Here is a 14,324-nt window from a genome sequence, read left to right as displayed (position 1 = left end):
GTTAGAACTAACTAGATCCAAGACAGCAGAAGATTTGACTTCCAGTAGACCTTGAACCTCATTATATGCTCACTGTAATACATTAGCTAAATAACACACCCACCACCACCATGACAGGTCAGAGCTAACCATAAAAGGCCAAAAAGTGGGCGGTGGCCCAATTCCTGGAAATCCCCACCCTTTCCCCCAGCCCCCCGAAATAGTTGGAATAATCCTCCCACTCATTAGCCTATGAAATTACCCACGCCATATTTTGGGGCCTCTCACCTTCTGAGATGGCCCACACTCTGTCTGTGGAGTGTGTTTCTCCCTAAATAAATCCACTTCTTATGTATCACTTTGTCTCTCACTGAATTCTTTCTGCCATAAGACATCAAGAAACTGAGCTTCATTAAGTCCTGAGACCAGGTGTGTGATCTCAATTAAAAGACGGTGGGTTTAAGTCCCCGTCTGAGTTGCACGGTTTCGAATCCATTTGGGGCCTGTTGTCTCCTTTTTCTTTTTTTCTTCATTTATTTTGGCTGCGCTGGGTCTTAGTTGAGGCATGCGTGCTTCTTAGTTGCAGCATGGGAACTCTTAGTTGCAGCATGCATGCGGGATCTAGTTCCCCGACCAGGGATCGAATCCCGGCCCCCTGCACTGGGAGCTCGGAGTCTTACCCACTGGACCACCAGGGAAGTTCCTGCTGTCTCTTTATAGACAACTATTAGGCAGCTATTTAAAAAAGTCTTGTAGAAGAACATTTAATGGTAGAGAAAAATGCCTGTTACGTATTAAATTAAAAATGGAGGTTAAAAAATAACTGAATTTTATCAATTCTTGGATACATACTATTTCACATTTTAACATATCTGAAATAGGGTGCATCAAAAATCAATTTCAGGACTTCCCTGGTGGTGCAGTGGTTGGGAATCCACCTGCCAATGCAGGGGACACGGGTTTGATCCCTGGTCTGGGAAGATCCACATGCCATGGAGCAACTAAGCCTGTGTGCCACAACTACTGAGCCCGCACGCCACAACTACTGAAGCCATGCACCCTAGAGCCTGTGCTCTGCAACAAGAGAAGCCACCGCAATGAGAAGCCTGCACACTGCAACAAAGAGTAGCCCCCGCTCACCACAACTAGAGAAAGCCCGCACGCAGCAACGAAGACCCAACACAGCCAAAAGTAAAAAAAAAAAAAAAAAATTTTAAATCAACTTCAGGAGAATTATAGATATCAAAGTGAAAGGTAGGGGGCTCCCAATGCAGGGGGCCCGGGTTCACTCCCTGGTCAGGGAACTAGATCCCACATGCATGCCACAATTATGAGTTCAAATGCCACAACTAAGGAGCCCATCTGCCGCAACTAAGACCCAGTGCAACCAAATAAATAAATAAATCTTTTTAAAAAAGTGAAAGATAAAACAATAAAACTTCTAGAAGATACTGTAGGGTTAAGAAAAGATTTATCAAACAGGAAATAAGACATAAACATAAAAGGTCAATAAGTTGGACTACATTAAAATTAAGAATTTCTGTGCATCAAAATACATTTTAAATGAATGAGAAGGCAAGCCACTGAGTGGGGAAAAAAAAAAACTTTTGAGATACATATATCCAAAAAGGGGACTTATATCCAAATGTATATTGAACTCCTACAAATCACAAACTGGCAGACAATCCAATGGAAAAAATAAGCAAAAAACTTGAAGCAGGAACTTCAGAAAAGAGAATATTAAAATGGGCAATAAGTATACGAAAAGGAGCTCAATTTCTTTAGTCTCCAGGGAAATGCTATTTATCAGTTTAATGCACTGACCAATTGCGCCCCAGGGACCATGGGAAAGGCAATTTAAAACCACCATGAGAACCACTATACACCCACAAGAATGACTAAAACGGAAAAGAATGACAATGCCAACTGTTAGCAAAGATGTAGAGAAACTGAAGCTCTCATACATTGCTGGAAGAATATAGACACTCAGAAAATTGTTTGCCAGTGTCTGTTAAAGCTGAATGCTTAAGTATGTAGCCTATGACCCAGTAATTCACTCCTAAGTATCATCCAACAGAATTTCATACATATGTGCAGCAAAAGACAAGTGTCAGAACCTTCATAGAAGCATCGTTAATAATAACCCCAAACTGGAAACAACCCAAATGTCCATCAATAGTAGAATGAATACATAAATTGTGGCATATTCATAACAGTTTTATATTGCAGAAGAATTAATAAATTACAGCTACATGCAAAAACATAGAGTTTTTTTAATTAAAAAAATATGTATGTTTATTTTTAGTTAACTAATTTATTTATTTGGCTGCATCGGGTCTTAGTTGCAGCACGCAGGATCTTTTTTGCAGCGCACGGGCTTCTCTCTAGTTGTGGTGCATGGGCTCCAGAGTACGTGGGCTCAGTAGTTGCGGCACTCGGGCTCTCTAGTTGTGGTGCGCAGGCTCTAGAGTGCGCGGGCTTAGTTGCCCCGCAGCATGTGGGATCTTAGTTCCCTGATCAGTGATTGAACCCACGTCCCCTGCATTGGAAGGAGGATTCTTAACCACTGGACCACCAGGGAAGTCCCTGGATTAATTTTATTTTTATTTTTATTTTTGCAAATTTTATTTTTAAAAAATATATTTATTTTATTTATTTATTTTTGGCTGCATTGGGTCTTCGTTGCTGCACATGGCCTTTCTCTAGCTGCAGTGAGCGGGGGCTACTCTCGGTTGTGGTGCACGGGCTTCTCATTGAGGTGGCTTCTCTTTGCTGGGAAGCACAGGCTCTAGGCGTGCAGGCTTCAGTAATTGTGGCACACAGGCTCAGTAGTTGTGGCTCTCAGGCTCTAGAGCGTAGGCTCAGTATTGGTGGCGCATGGGCTTAGCTGTTCCGCAGCATGTGGGATCTTCCTGGACCAGGGCTCGAACCCATGTCCCCTGCATTGGCAGGCGGATTCTTAGCCACTGCACCACCAGGGAAGTCCCTGGATGAATTTTAGAAATGCAATGTTGAGAAGAAGTAAGACACGACAGAGTACATACTATATGATTCCATTTACAGGAAAACAAAAATAGGCAAATCAGTCTATTTTAGTAGAAGTTAAGATAGCAAAGGGAAGTTGGGAAACATAGTGCCTAGGAGGTGGTTTAAGGAGGGTTTTGGGGGTCCTGGTGATGTTACATTTCCTGATCTGGGTAGTGATATGGTCAACATTCATAAGTTGTACACTAGGGGCTACAGCCCGCGAGCCACAACTACTGAAGCCCGCCTGCCTAGAGCCCGTGCTCCGCAACAAGAGAAGCCACCACAGTGAGAAGCCCGCGCACCGCAATGAAGAGCAGCCCCCGCTCGCCACAGTTAAGAGGAAGCCCGCGCGCAGCAACGAAGACCCAACACAGCCAAAAATAAATAAATAATAAATAAATTTATATGAAAATAAGTTGTACACTAATAATTTATGTACTTTCTGTATATGCGTATGTATATATTATACTTCAGTAAAAAGCTTACAAAATGAGGATAAAATTGAACAATTTGAGACAGGGAAAGTTAATTACTCACAGATCTTTGTTGAAAGACCTATTCAATGATGCCCTTCAGTTATCAGGAAATTGAATTCAGCACATAGGAGTGGAAAGTAAGACACGTTGCTCAGCTAGGAAACAGGAAAACATGTTGATAAATCTATTTGAAAAAAAATGAGGGGGCTCAGAAGACCCAGTAGAACTAAAGTATGATGGAATAATAACATGGAAGATAGGAGAGGAGAAATTGGACAGAAGTCATCTAAGTTTCTCATATTTCTAAGAAAGATAAAGACAATGATGAATTTTAAACTCTGTATAGTCAAGTTAAGAATTTAATTTCTAAACGAGCAGAAATAGAATGTATAATTTCTAAACCAGTGAAGGGGGTAAGGGAGAGTAAAGAAGTCTGCATTGATCCAGTAGAAAACTAACAAAGGGGGGACTTCCCTGGTGGTCCAGTGGTTAAGAATCTGCCTTCCAATGCAGGGAACGCAGGTTCGATCCCTGGTCGGGGAACTAAGATCCTATATGGTGCGGGGCAACTAAGCCCGTGTGGCAACTATTGAGCCCGTGCACCACAATGAAAGATTCCACATGCCGCAACGAAGATCCTGCACGCTGCAACAAAGACCTGATGCAGCCAAATAAAAAATAAATAAATAAATATTGAAAAAAAAAAAAAAAGAAAGCTAATGAGACATGACAACCAAATGCTATGCCTGAGCCTTGATTCTAGATCCCGGACCCCCTTCCCCTAATTTTTTTTTTTTTTTAATTCCTGGCTTTCTTTTTTTTTTTTTTAATTTTATTTATTTTTGGCTGCATTGGGTCTTCGTTGCTGTGCGCGGGCTTCCTCTAGTTGCAGCGAGCCTCCCACAACTAGAGAAAGCCTGGGCTTCTTATTGCAGTGGCTTCTTGTTGTGAAGCATGGGCTCTAGGGCACACGGGCTTCAGTAGTTGTGGCACGTGGGCTCAGTAGTTGTGGCTCGCGGGCTCTAGAGCGCAGGCTCAGTAGTTATGCCGCACGGGCTTAGTTGCTCCACAGCATGTGAGATCTTCCCGGACCAGGGCTCAAACCCATGTCCCCTGCATTAGCAGGCGGATTCTTAACCACTGTGCCACCAGGGAAATCCCCCCTTCCCAAATTTAAAGGAATTATTGGGACATATTGGGACAATTTAATACAGACTATACATTATATAGCATTATTGTATAAATGTTAGATTTCTTGTGTGGGATAATGTGGCCCCCATTTTTGTTGAGCTCCTAGTGCTTTCCTCTAGGATAATTCTCCAACTTTTTGGCTTTAGGACCTCTTTACACTCTGAGAAGTTGCTGAGGACTCCAAAGAGCTCTTGTTTATATAGGTTATACAAAACCCTATTTACTGAATTAAAAGTTAAGACAGAAGATTTGAAACATGTTTATATATTAATTTAAAAATAACTACATTTTCCAAAATAAAAGAGTTAATGAGAAGAGTTGCTTTGTTTACATTTTTGCAACTCTCTTCATATCTGACTTACCAGAAGTAGCTGGATTCTCACATCCACTTCAGCATTTAGTCTGCTGCTCTATATTGTTTTGGTTGAGGTATATGAAGAAAATCCAGCCTCACACTGATGTGTAGTTGGAAAAAGAAAAATGAGGAATATTTTAATAGCTTTTTCAGATGTTAGGACTATTCTCTTTTTCCCCCCCATTATCAAAGACCATTTAATTTTTAAAGATCAACAATACCAAAAGCATAAAGTGGAGCAGAAGAAAATAGTTTTTTATAAGTACAATTTAATTAAAGCTGTTTACAGCTATTCTCTCCCACAGGAGTTAAGCATGAATTTTAAAAGAATAAGAGATGAGGACTTCCCTGGTGGCGCAATGGTTGAGAATCCGCCTGCCAACGCAGGGGACACGGGTTCAAGCTCGGGTCTGCGAAGATCTCACATGTCGCAGAGCAACTAAGCCCATGCACCACAACTGTTGAGCCTGCGCTCTAGAGCCCGCGAGCCACAACTACTGAAGCCCACGTGCCTAGAGCCTGCATGTCTCAACAAGAGAAGCCACTGCAATAAGCCCTCGCACCGCAAAGATGAGTAGCCCCCTCTCGCCACAACTAGAGAAAGTCCGCATGCAGCAACGAAGACCCAACGCAGCCAAAAAATAAATAAATAAATAAGTACATCATTTCATTAAAAGAAAAAAAAAGAATAAGAAATGAGAAAAACAAGTACAGGGTTAGACGAGCCAGCAGGAGTCTGTGGAACCTGAGATTTCACTGTAACAGGAAGGGGACCAGATACGAGTGGCGTTTTTTTTTTTTTAATTAAGGTGTTTATTATTATTATTATTTGGCTGCGCCGCAGCATGTGGGATCTTAGTTCCCTGACCAGGGATCAAACTCAGGCCCTCGGCAGTAAGAGCATGGAGTCCTAACCACTGGACTGCCAGGGAATTCCCAAGGCATTTACTTTAGCTTGAACGGAAAGTGGCAAGTGGCATAAGCAACTGAGAATGTGCCCCTAATAGAGAGCTCTCCCCTCCCTGCACTCCTTAGTCCAAGGTACAATTTTGGGAGAAAAAAGCGTCCTGTATCTAGTTAGTTATGTTATCTACTATTACACCTCTAGTCTGTTTTCCTACACCAACCAATTCAGCATGACTGAATGTCCTACAGTTTAACTCAATTCTGACACTATCTACTTGGAGATAGCGTTAGATCCCACAGATTAAGGGCTTAGTCCCACAACACTGATGCCTATCACAAATCTGGGACAATTGTACTTCTGACTCAGTGGCTAAAATTTGGGGATTTACATGACCCCTTCCTCGGGTCCCATAATTTGCTAGAACGGCTCACAAAACTCAGGAAATGTTGGTTTACATTTACCAATTTATTATAAAGGATACATAAAGACCACAGATAAACAGCCAGACAAGGAGGTACACAGAGTGAGGTCCAGAAGGGTCCTGAGCACAGGCGCTTCTGTCCCAGTGGAACTGAGATGCTCACAAAGGATTACCTATGAATAGAAGAAGGACACTCCTATCGCTCAGGAAATTCCAAGGGTTTTAGGAGCTCTGTGCCAGAAAATGGGGACAAAGACCAAAATATACTTCTCTGCCACAACTTTCTTCTAAGGCAGGCATGGCATTGACTGATACCTGGTTTAAAGTCTAAAAATCGTGTCCAGATAAAGCACACAGCAGATAAGACTCTCATTCCGGTTAAAACTGAACACGTGTCTGAACCACTGATCTTGATTGAGTTAGAGCAAATGACTATGATTTGTCCACATTTCCACAGTTGTTTCCATGTAAAAATCAGTTTTATAGTGCCTTTTATTAAAAAATATTCTTTTTTTAAATAGCTATGACTTATTTTATCATAAGGCTTTTCTTTTTTAAACATTTTATTTATTTTTATTTTTGGCTGCATTGGGTCTTCATTGCTGCGTGCGGGCTTTCTCTAATGGCGAGCGGGGGCTACTCTTCATTGCGGTGCGAGGGCTTCTCCTTGCGGTGGCTTCTCTTGCTGCAGAGCACGGACTCTAGGTGCGCGGGCTTCAGTAGTTGTGGCACGTGGGCTCAGTAGTTGTGGTTCACGGGCTCTAGAGCGCAGGCTCAGTAGTTGTGGTGCAGGGGCTTCGTTGCTCCACAGCATGTGGGATCTTCCAGGAGCAGGGCTCGAACCCGTATCCCCTGCATTGGCAGGCGGATTCTTAACCACTGCGCCACCAGGGAAGTCCGCCATTAAAGAATATTCTGATCAAATAATCTTGCAAAGGAGATAACCTAACTTTAAGCCTATAATATAAAAGCAAAGAGTAAATGATTTTCTGCTCAGTTATCATGTTTAGGATCTTTACAAGGAGTGTGCTAGGCCCCAGGGAGTACCTCTTGCTGTTCATGCCCAAAATTTCACGTCCTGTCCTTGAGAGTGGAAATGGTCAGCCGACTGGTTGTATGCAGTCCACACTGTTTCTCCCACAAACATCCACACAGCTGTCACATAGTTCTTTTCATCCAGTGTGAAGCAGTGATAAACTCCTGCAGGATGAGTTATCATGTTTCCTTTCTCCATGAAAATCTGAAGTCCTCTTTATCTCTTTCATCAAAGTATCCACTGCCATCCAAGATGTAGCAAATTTTACATCCGAGTACAAATGCTCCCAACAAAACATCTTAACCTTTTCTTCATAATTTGGAAATTTATCTTTGCATATGTTTACTATGTCCACCAAGAGTAGTCTAATTCTGGATCATTCTCATACTTGTCAGCTTCCAGTAAAGGACTCCAAGCTGGTGCAGCTGCTCCAGGAGGACTGGGCAGCTGGGCTCCAGGCCAGGGGGCCACCTCAGGTCATCTTGGGACTCCTCCATGTACCAGACCTGCACCATGGTCTGGGCCTGGGAGGGGGGCGGTGCGGTGCATCACCAGGGGCTCCCTGACCTGCATGGGCTGAGCTGGGTTGAGGCCCCAGTGGCCTTTTTTTAGGGGGGCATCCCAGCTTGGGTCACTGCCCAACCCCTGTTTCCCGGTCACTGAGACTGGGCAAGGCCTGACCCATGGTATTCACTTACAATAACAAAATGTACAAGTGATACTTTCTCAAAGGTTAATTGCAATGTGGAATCTGAAACAACACCAATATGCCTTTCCTACTCTGTTACATTCAAATGCCTCACATTCAAATCCATTCTGGAATAGGTCTCTTACCCACGCATAACTTTTTACCATCATTCATTGGTCATTTAGAAAATACTGGCTGAGTTATGCAGATCTTTCAAAAGTTGACACATTTCATTACACAATATGAAAAAAAATCACATTTGGTAGACCATTAATCTCATTAGAAACATCATGAAGAATTGGGAAGCTGGGACTTCCCTGGTGGTCCAGTGGTTAAGACTCCGTGCTCCCAATGCAGGGGGCTGGGGTTTGATCCCAGGTCAGAGAACTAGATCCCACATGCATGCCGCAACTAAGAGTCTGCATGCCGCAACTAAAGATGCCGCATACGCCAATGAAAATCCCGTGGTGCCACAACCCAGCGCAGCCAAATAAATACATAAATAAATATTAAAAAAAAAAAAAAGAATTGAGAAGTTCTCAAACTGAGGGTATATACAAGGTTTCCAAAATTTTAGTTTTCCCTTGAAAGCTCCAATATAAAAAATCATTGGTAACAGATACTATAAGCTATTTCCTTGAAGTGACTGGCTCATTTCATTCATTTTTGAGAAAATATCTGCCAAATATTTGAGTCCGAACGGCTTCTATATCGGTTGTTCTTTTCAGTTGAAATGTTGTTCTGTGAAGAAAGCAGCTGCTTCAACTCACAGCTCAAATAAAGCACTCCCGTTCTTTCTCAGTGCTTTTCCAGGAGACAACCATCTTACCAGGGTCTGCAGCACAAGTGCTTTGTATGTACTTCCATTTTTATTATATAGGATATTAGAAAGATGTATACCCAAGAGTTATGATTTAATCGAATTATTAATTTTTACTGCTTTATTTAGTACATCGTATTAATAGACTTAAAAAAAAAAAAGAGAGTGCATGATGGTGAGCAATAAAATCACTACTAGTATAGTTTGGTGCCTCTGCCATGATTCAGGGTAAGGTATAAGCGGTTTTCCCCACCGTTGCTTTTGCACCATTTGGGCAAATGTTAACACAGTGAGAAAGGCAAGTGACTTCCTAGTATTACGAAAATTATTTAGATCTCGTGGTGCCCCTCCTCCCCCAGGGTCCGCGGACCACACTCTGAGAACCGTCGGTTGCTCTAGGTCGCAGCATCTTGTCCTAATCTCCACCTAACTTTACATTCATTAAGTTCTGATCTTTCGTCCTCCCGAGTCCGCAGAAACAGCCCAGCGGCCTCCTCTCGAGCACCTGGGGCGGCTGCTTCCAGCCGGAGCCAGAGCTGCGGGGGCGTGGCCAGCGCAGCACCGCAGCTGGTACCCAAGGGGCCCTCACCCCTCTTTCCCTTACCTCACTTCCTCTTCCCCTCCCCCAGCCCCTTTAACCCTTCGTTTTCCCCAAGGACGGAAAGAACGCGAGAGGAAAAGCCTCAATTTAAAAGAAGCCACCAGAGTGAATGGTGCTGGGACAGGGGACACTCTGCACAGCACATGAACGACTGTGACAGTTTGTTTAAAAAAAAAAAAAAATCTATCTATCTACCTATCTGTATCTATATATATCTTGATTGTTCTTTATCTGGTTACAAAAGTAATAGATGCTTGTTATATAATGTTCAACCCCAAAGAATTGCATAAAGTAGAAATTGAGAGTCTCCCACTATACCCCACTCCCATACCCTCTTAGGTTTCTGTGCCTTTAATTTTTCATATATATATATGTATGTATGCTAAGATATTTCTCTGCAACTTTCTACTTTCACTTAATATATCACAATGCATTTTTCTTTTTCTTTTTTATTTGAGTCTTAACCACGCAGAGTCTTAACCACTGGACCGCCAGGGAAGTCCCCCAATGCATTTTTCTGTATCAGCAAATATTTACCTCATTCTTAATGACAATGGACACTTAGGTCATTCCCAATTTTTCCCTATTACAAACAGTGCTGCAGTGAACACCTTGCACTTACGTGTCTGTACAATTTGGTAAGTATCTCTATGCTGTCAGTCTCTCAGAGTGGAATTTCCGGATGAAGAATTATGTGCACTTTATAATAGGATGGATGCTACGAAATTGCCCTCCAAAGAGACTGTACTACCAACACTCCATCCAGCCACAGCAACGATATTTTGAAATGATCTGTTCATATCTCCATCTTCCGGATACCCTCACTGGACTCTGGTCCTCTCAGGAATAGAATGTGCCCTCTTGTCCATCCCTGGGTCACACCTGTCATGTCATAGGAGCTCAGTAAACTGGTGTGGAGTGGATGTGAATGAACAGATAATATTAACACTATGGCCAGGCTTCTCCTATGTGTGCCAGGCACCATTCAAAGCATTTTATCTGCATGAATTTATTTAATCCTAATAACTGCTAGGAGTAGGGATTTTTATTATCTCCATTTGCAGTTGAAGAAACTGAGGCTCAGAGAAATTAAGTGACTTGCCCAGGCATGAGACAATCACGACAAAAGACTTCCACAGGACTTTCCTGGCGGTCCAGAAGTCAAGACTCTGCCCTTCCACTGTAGGGGGTGCGGGTTCCATCCCTGGTCCGGGAACTAAGATCCCTCATGCCATGTGGCCAAAAAACTTAAGACTTCCACAAGCAGGGAGAAAGCTTTATACTCTGGGAATCTGTTACCAAGATGGTAATGTTGCCTCTAGTTCTTTTTAATCCCTTTCAATCATTTCCCCTTCTTCCAACTTTGGATCTCTAGTTTTATTAGGAATCTTGAGGATTAATTAACTTAAGCAACCTAAGAGAAAATTTCACAAAATTTAATAAAGTTTTATTTATTTATTTGGCCATGCATGTAGGATCTTTGTTCCCTGACCAGGGATCGAACCCGTGCCCCCTGCAGTGGAAGTGAGGAGTCCTAACCATTGGACCACCAGGGAATTCCCTAAATAGTGTTTTAAAATCTTCCAAATTTGTTTCTGGACCCCGCCTGTTACTGTCCATGGATTTATTTTACAAAGTTAAAATCAGAGTAGTAGGGCTTCCCTGGTGGCGCAGTGGTTAAGAATCTGCCTGCCAATGCAGGAGACACGGATTCGAGCCCTGGTCTGGGAAGAACCCACATGCCGCAGAGCAACTAAATCTATGCACCACAACTACTGAGGCTGTGCTCTAGAGCCTGCAAGCCACAACTACTGAGCCCACGTGCCACAACTACTGAAGCCCGCGCACCTAGAGCCCGTGCTCCGCAACAAGAGAAGCCACCGCAATGAGAAGCCTGCGCACCGCAACGAAGAGTAGTCGCCGCTCGCCACAACTAGAGAAAGCCTGCACACAGCAACAAAGACCCAACGCCGCCAAAAGTAAATAAATAAAATAAATAAATTTATTAAAAAAAAATCAGAGTAGTAGTTTGTGTTCTTTTATTGGGGGGGGGTCTGTTTACCTTTCGTGATGATTCAAGTGTAAATGAATGCTATACCCCCCCCTTTATCCCCACCCCCAGTGCAGGCTTGAGAAGGTGAACTTGTACTTGGCCTTCAAGGATGAGTTGGGTCTGGCAATGGGGAGTGGAAAGAACCCACTTGATGGAAGGAAGGGACAGTGCAACTGCTCAGAGTCAAGGACTACTCAGGAGAATGGCTAAATTTAGGGTTCTTGTGGAGAGGGAATAGTAACTGGGCGGGGGGGGGGTAGGTGAAGGCCATGAAATGTTATAAGCTATTCAGATTTTATTGTATCAGGCAGTGGAGAGCTACTTTACTATCTGAGCTGTGGAGTGATTGCTCAGGGCTGTGCTTCAGGTCGACAGCGCTGGAAGCATCGGGGAGGGCTGATGGGAGGGGGAGGGAGCACAGACTGACTACTGGCAGGGAAATCAGTTTAGAGATGACCATAAATAGCTCTATCAACACCTCCCCCTCAACCGTCCTCCCTCCCATCTTTTGATTTCTAATAATGGCATCACCATTCTCCCAGCCCCAGGGATGGAAGTCTGAGTCACTGTGACTCCTCCCCCATCCAGCTAGCTGCAGTTCCTGCAGATGCCATCTCTACACCGCCTCTGCACTCTTGCACCTTCTTGAGGGTCCTGCCAGGACCCCGTGTCAAGTCTCTCTGGTTCAAGAACCCTGGCCTCCCTTCCCCAGGCCTGATTCTCCACTGTCTGACATCCCCTCACTGCTGTGCCAGATGTTACCAGATGTTACTCCCTGCCTACAAACATAGCACGAAACTAATGTCCTGGTGTGTCCACCTGGGTGAAGTGCAAGGCCCTCACTCTACTCGTGTCTGCATGGTCAGCCTCCTTCCACATCTTAAAGATCCGTGAGAACACACTTGATGGATGTTCCTGCCCTGAGCTCATCAGGGTCTCCCTCATCAGAGGTGATTTTCTCTTTGCCAGATGCCTAATGTGTCATCTAAACTCCTCCTGGGACACTTTCCCCTTGTGCCTGGTTTGTGGTGATTTGTGGCTCCCAGACGGTAGAGACTGAGTGATATGCATTTCTGTGCCTCCACGGGGAACTTGCACATGACTAGACTCAGTAACTAATTGAGGTTTGATTTAAAATATGTAAGGGGACTTCCCTGGCAGGCCAGTGGTTAAGACTCCACGCTTCCAATGCAGGGGGCATGGGTTCGATCCCTGGTCAGGGAACTAAGATCCCACATTCTGTGCGTGGCCACAAATTATAAATAAATAAATAAATAAAATCTGTAAGGGTGAGAGTTTCCAAATCTGCTGACTCCAAAGGAGGATACAGGCACCTTTCCTTTAAATATCACCTTTCTCTGAGGTGGCTTTCAGGGCCAGCAGTTATCACCACAAAAAATTCCAAAGAAGTACAATAAATAGGGGCTCTGGTTCCTATTCTTCCTCCTTAAAAGAATGATGGACTATTAGCCAGGTATATGAGTATGAACTAGAGTTCTGCTACTTCCTAGCTGTGTGACTTTGAGCAAGTGTCCTAACCCCTCTGAGCCAATGGAGCTGACACCAGCTGCCTCACCAAATAGATACTGCATGAGGAAGGCTGGCATGGAGCTGGAGCCCTGGGAGGTGGGCAGTGAGAGCAGTTTAATGGGAAGATTTTGCCTTGACTGTCCTGGGCTGCTGCTGTGCTTGCAAAGGACCCATGTGCTCCCACCCTGATCCCTCTGCAGGTGAAGGCCAGACTCTGGAACACACTGAGGCTCTAGTATTGCCTCTTGCCAGGCCTCTGACACCTTGGTCCACCATACAGAGAAACAAATGAGCCCCTGGGGGTGGAGAGCAATTTCTTTATGACCATTTCAGAAGTGGCAGTATAGGTAGTTGTCATACATAACAGAATCTGATTGTTTGGGCCAAAAGGAGCCTGGGGGAGCAGTCATCCTCCCAGTTTATAGGTATAGACACCGAGGCCCTGGTACCTGATAACACTAGGATGGCATGAAAGCCAAATACCAGAGGCTTCCATGGTCTCTGCTTGTGTTTTGTTTTTTTTTAACGTTTTGTTTTGTTTTTTGGCTGTGTTGGGTCTTCGTTGCTGCGTGCGGGCTTTCTCTAGTTGCAGCAAGTGGGGACTACTCTTCGTTGTGGTGCGTGGGCTTCTCATTGTGGTGGCTTCTCTTGTTGTGGAGCATGGGCTCTAGGCGCACGAGTTTCAGTAGTTGTGGCGTGTGGGCTCAGTAGTTGTGGCTTGCAGGCTCTAGAGCACAGGCTTAGTAGTTGTGACACATGGGCTTAGTTGCTCCGCAGCATGTGGGATCTTCCCAGACCAGGGATCGAACACGTGTCCCCTGCATTGGCAGGCGGATTCTTAACCACTGTGCCACCAGGGAAGTCCTTCTGCTTGTGTTTTGAGCAAGAGAATTGGAACAGAATGAAAGGGATAATGGGTCATTCTAGGACATGCTGGCTCAAGGTTAGGCCTTTGAATGAGGCCTCAGACTTTGGGGGTGGCCCCAGAACAGCCTCCCCTTGGGCCCAGTCTACTAGATCTCTGGGCCAAAGTAGTAGCTTTGCCTGGCTGAGACAGGGAGAAGGAAGCTTTGAAGTCAGTAATTCAAGGTCACTTTCCTGGCCCAGCTCCACCTGGCAACGTTGACTCTGAGGCAATGAAGGGGAGAGCTGGGAACACAAGGCAGAAAGAGGTGGCTAGCATTCGAGTGAGTCAGTGTAGCTGGGAAAGTGGGGGGCTGGGGTCAGATTTTTCTAAATA

General features: G+C 44.2%; 1 pseudogene across 1 annotated transcript; it reads right to left on the bottom strand.

Annotated features, from left to right (window-relative positions):
• Nucleotides 1-6,379: 6,379 nt before the first annotated feature.
• Nucleotides 6,380-14,271, bottom strand: LOC309626966 (acireductone dioxygenase pseudogene; annotated as a pseudogene). The gene is made up of 2 exons (XR_014249440.1): nt 7,404-14,271; nt 6,380-7,313 (listed from the first exon to the last, which is right to left on the bottom strand). The product of XR_014249440.1 is annotated as an acireductone dioxygenase pseudogene (transcript).
• Nucleotides 14,272-14,324: the final 53 nt, after the last annotated feature.

Source organism: Balaenoptera borealis (assembly GCF_965194805.1).
Source record: "Balaenoptera borealis genome assembly, chromosome: 3".
In the NCBI taxonomy this organism is placed as follows: Eukaryota; Metazoa; Chordata; class Mammalia; order Artiodactyla; family Balaenopteridae; genus Balaenoptera; species Balaenoptera borealis.
Note: the sequence above shows the minus strand (reverse complement) of the source record. Positions and strands in the feature narration are given on the sequence as shown.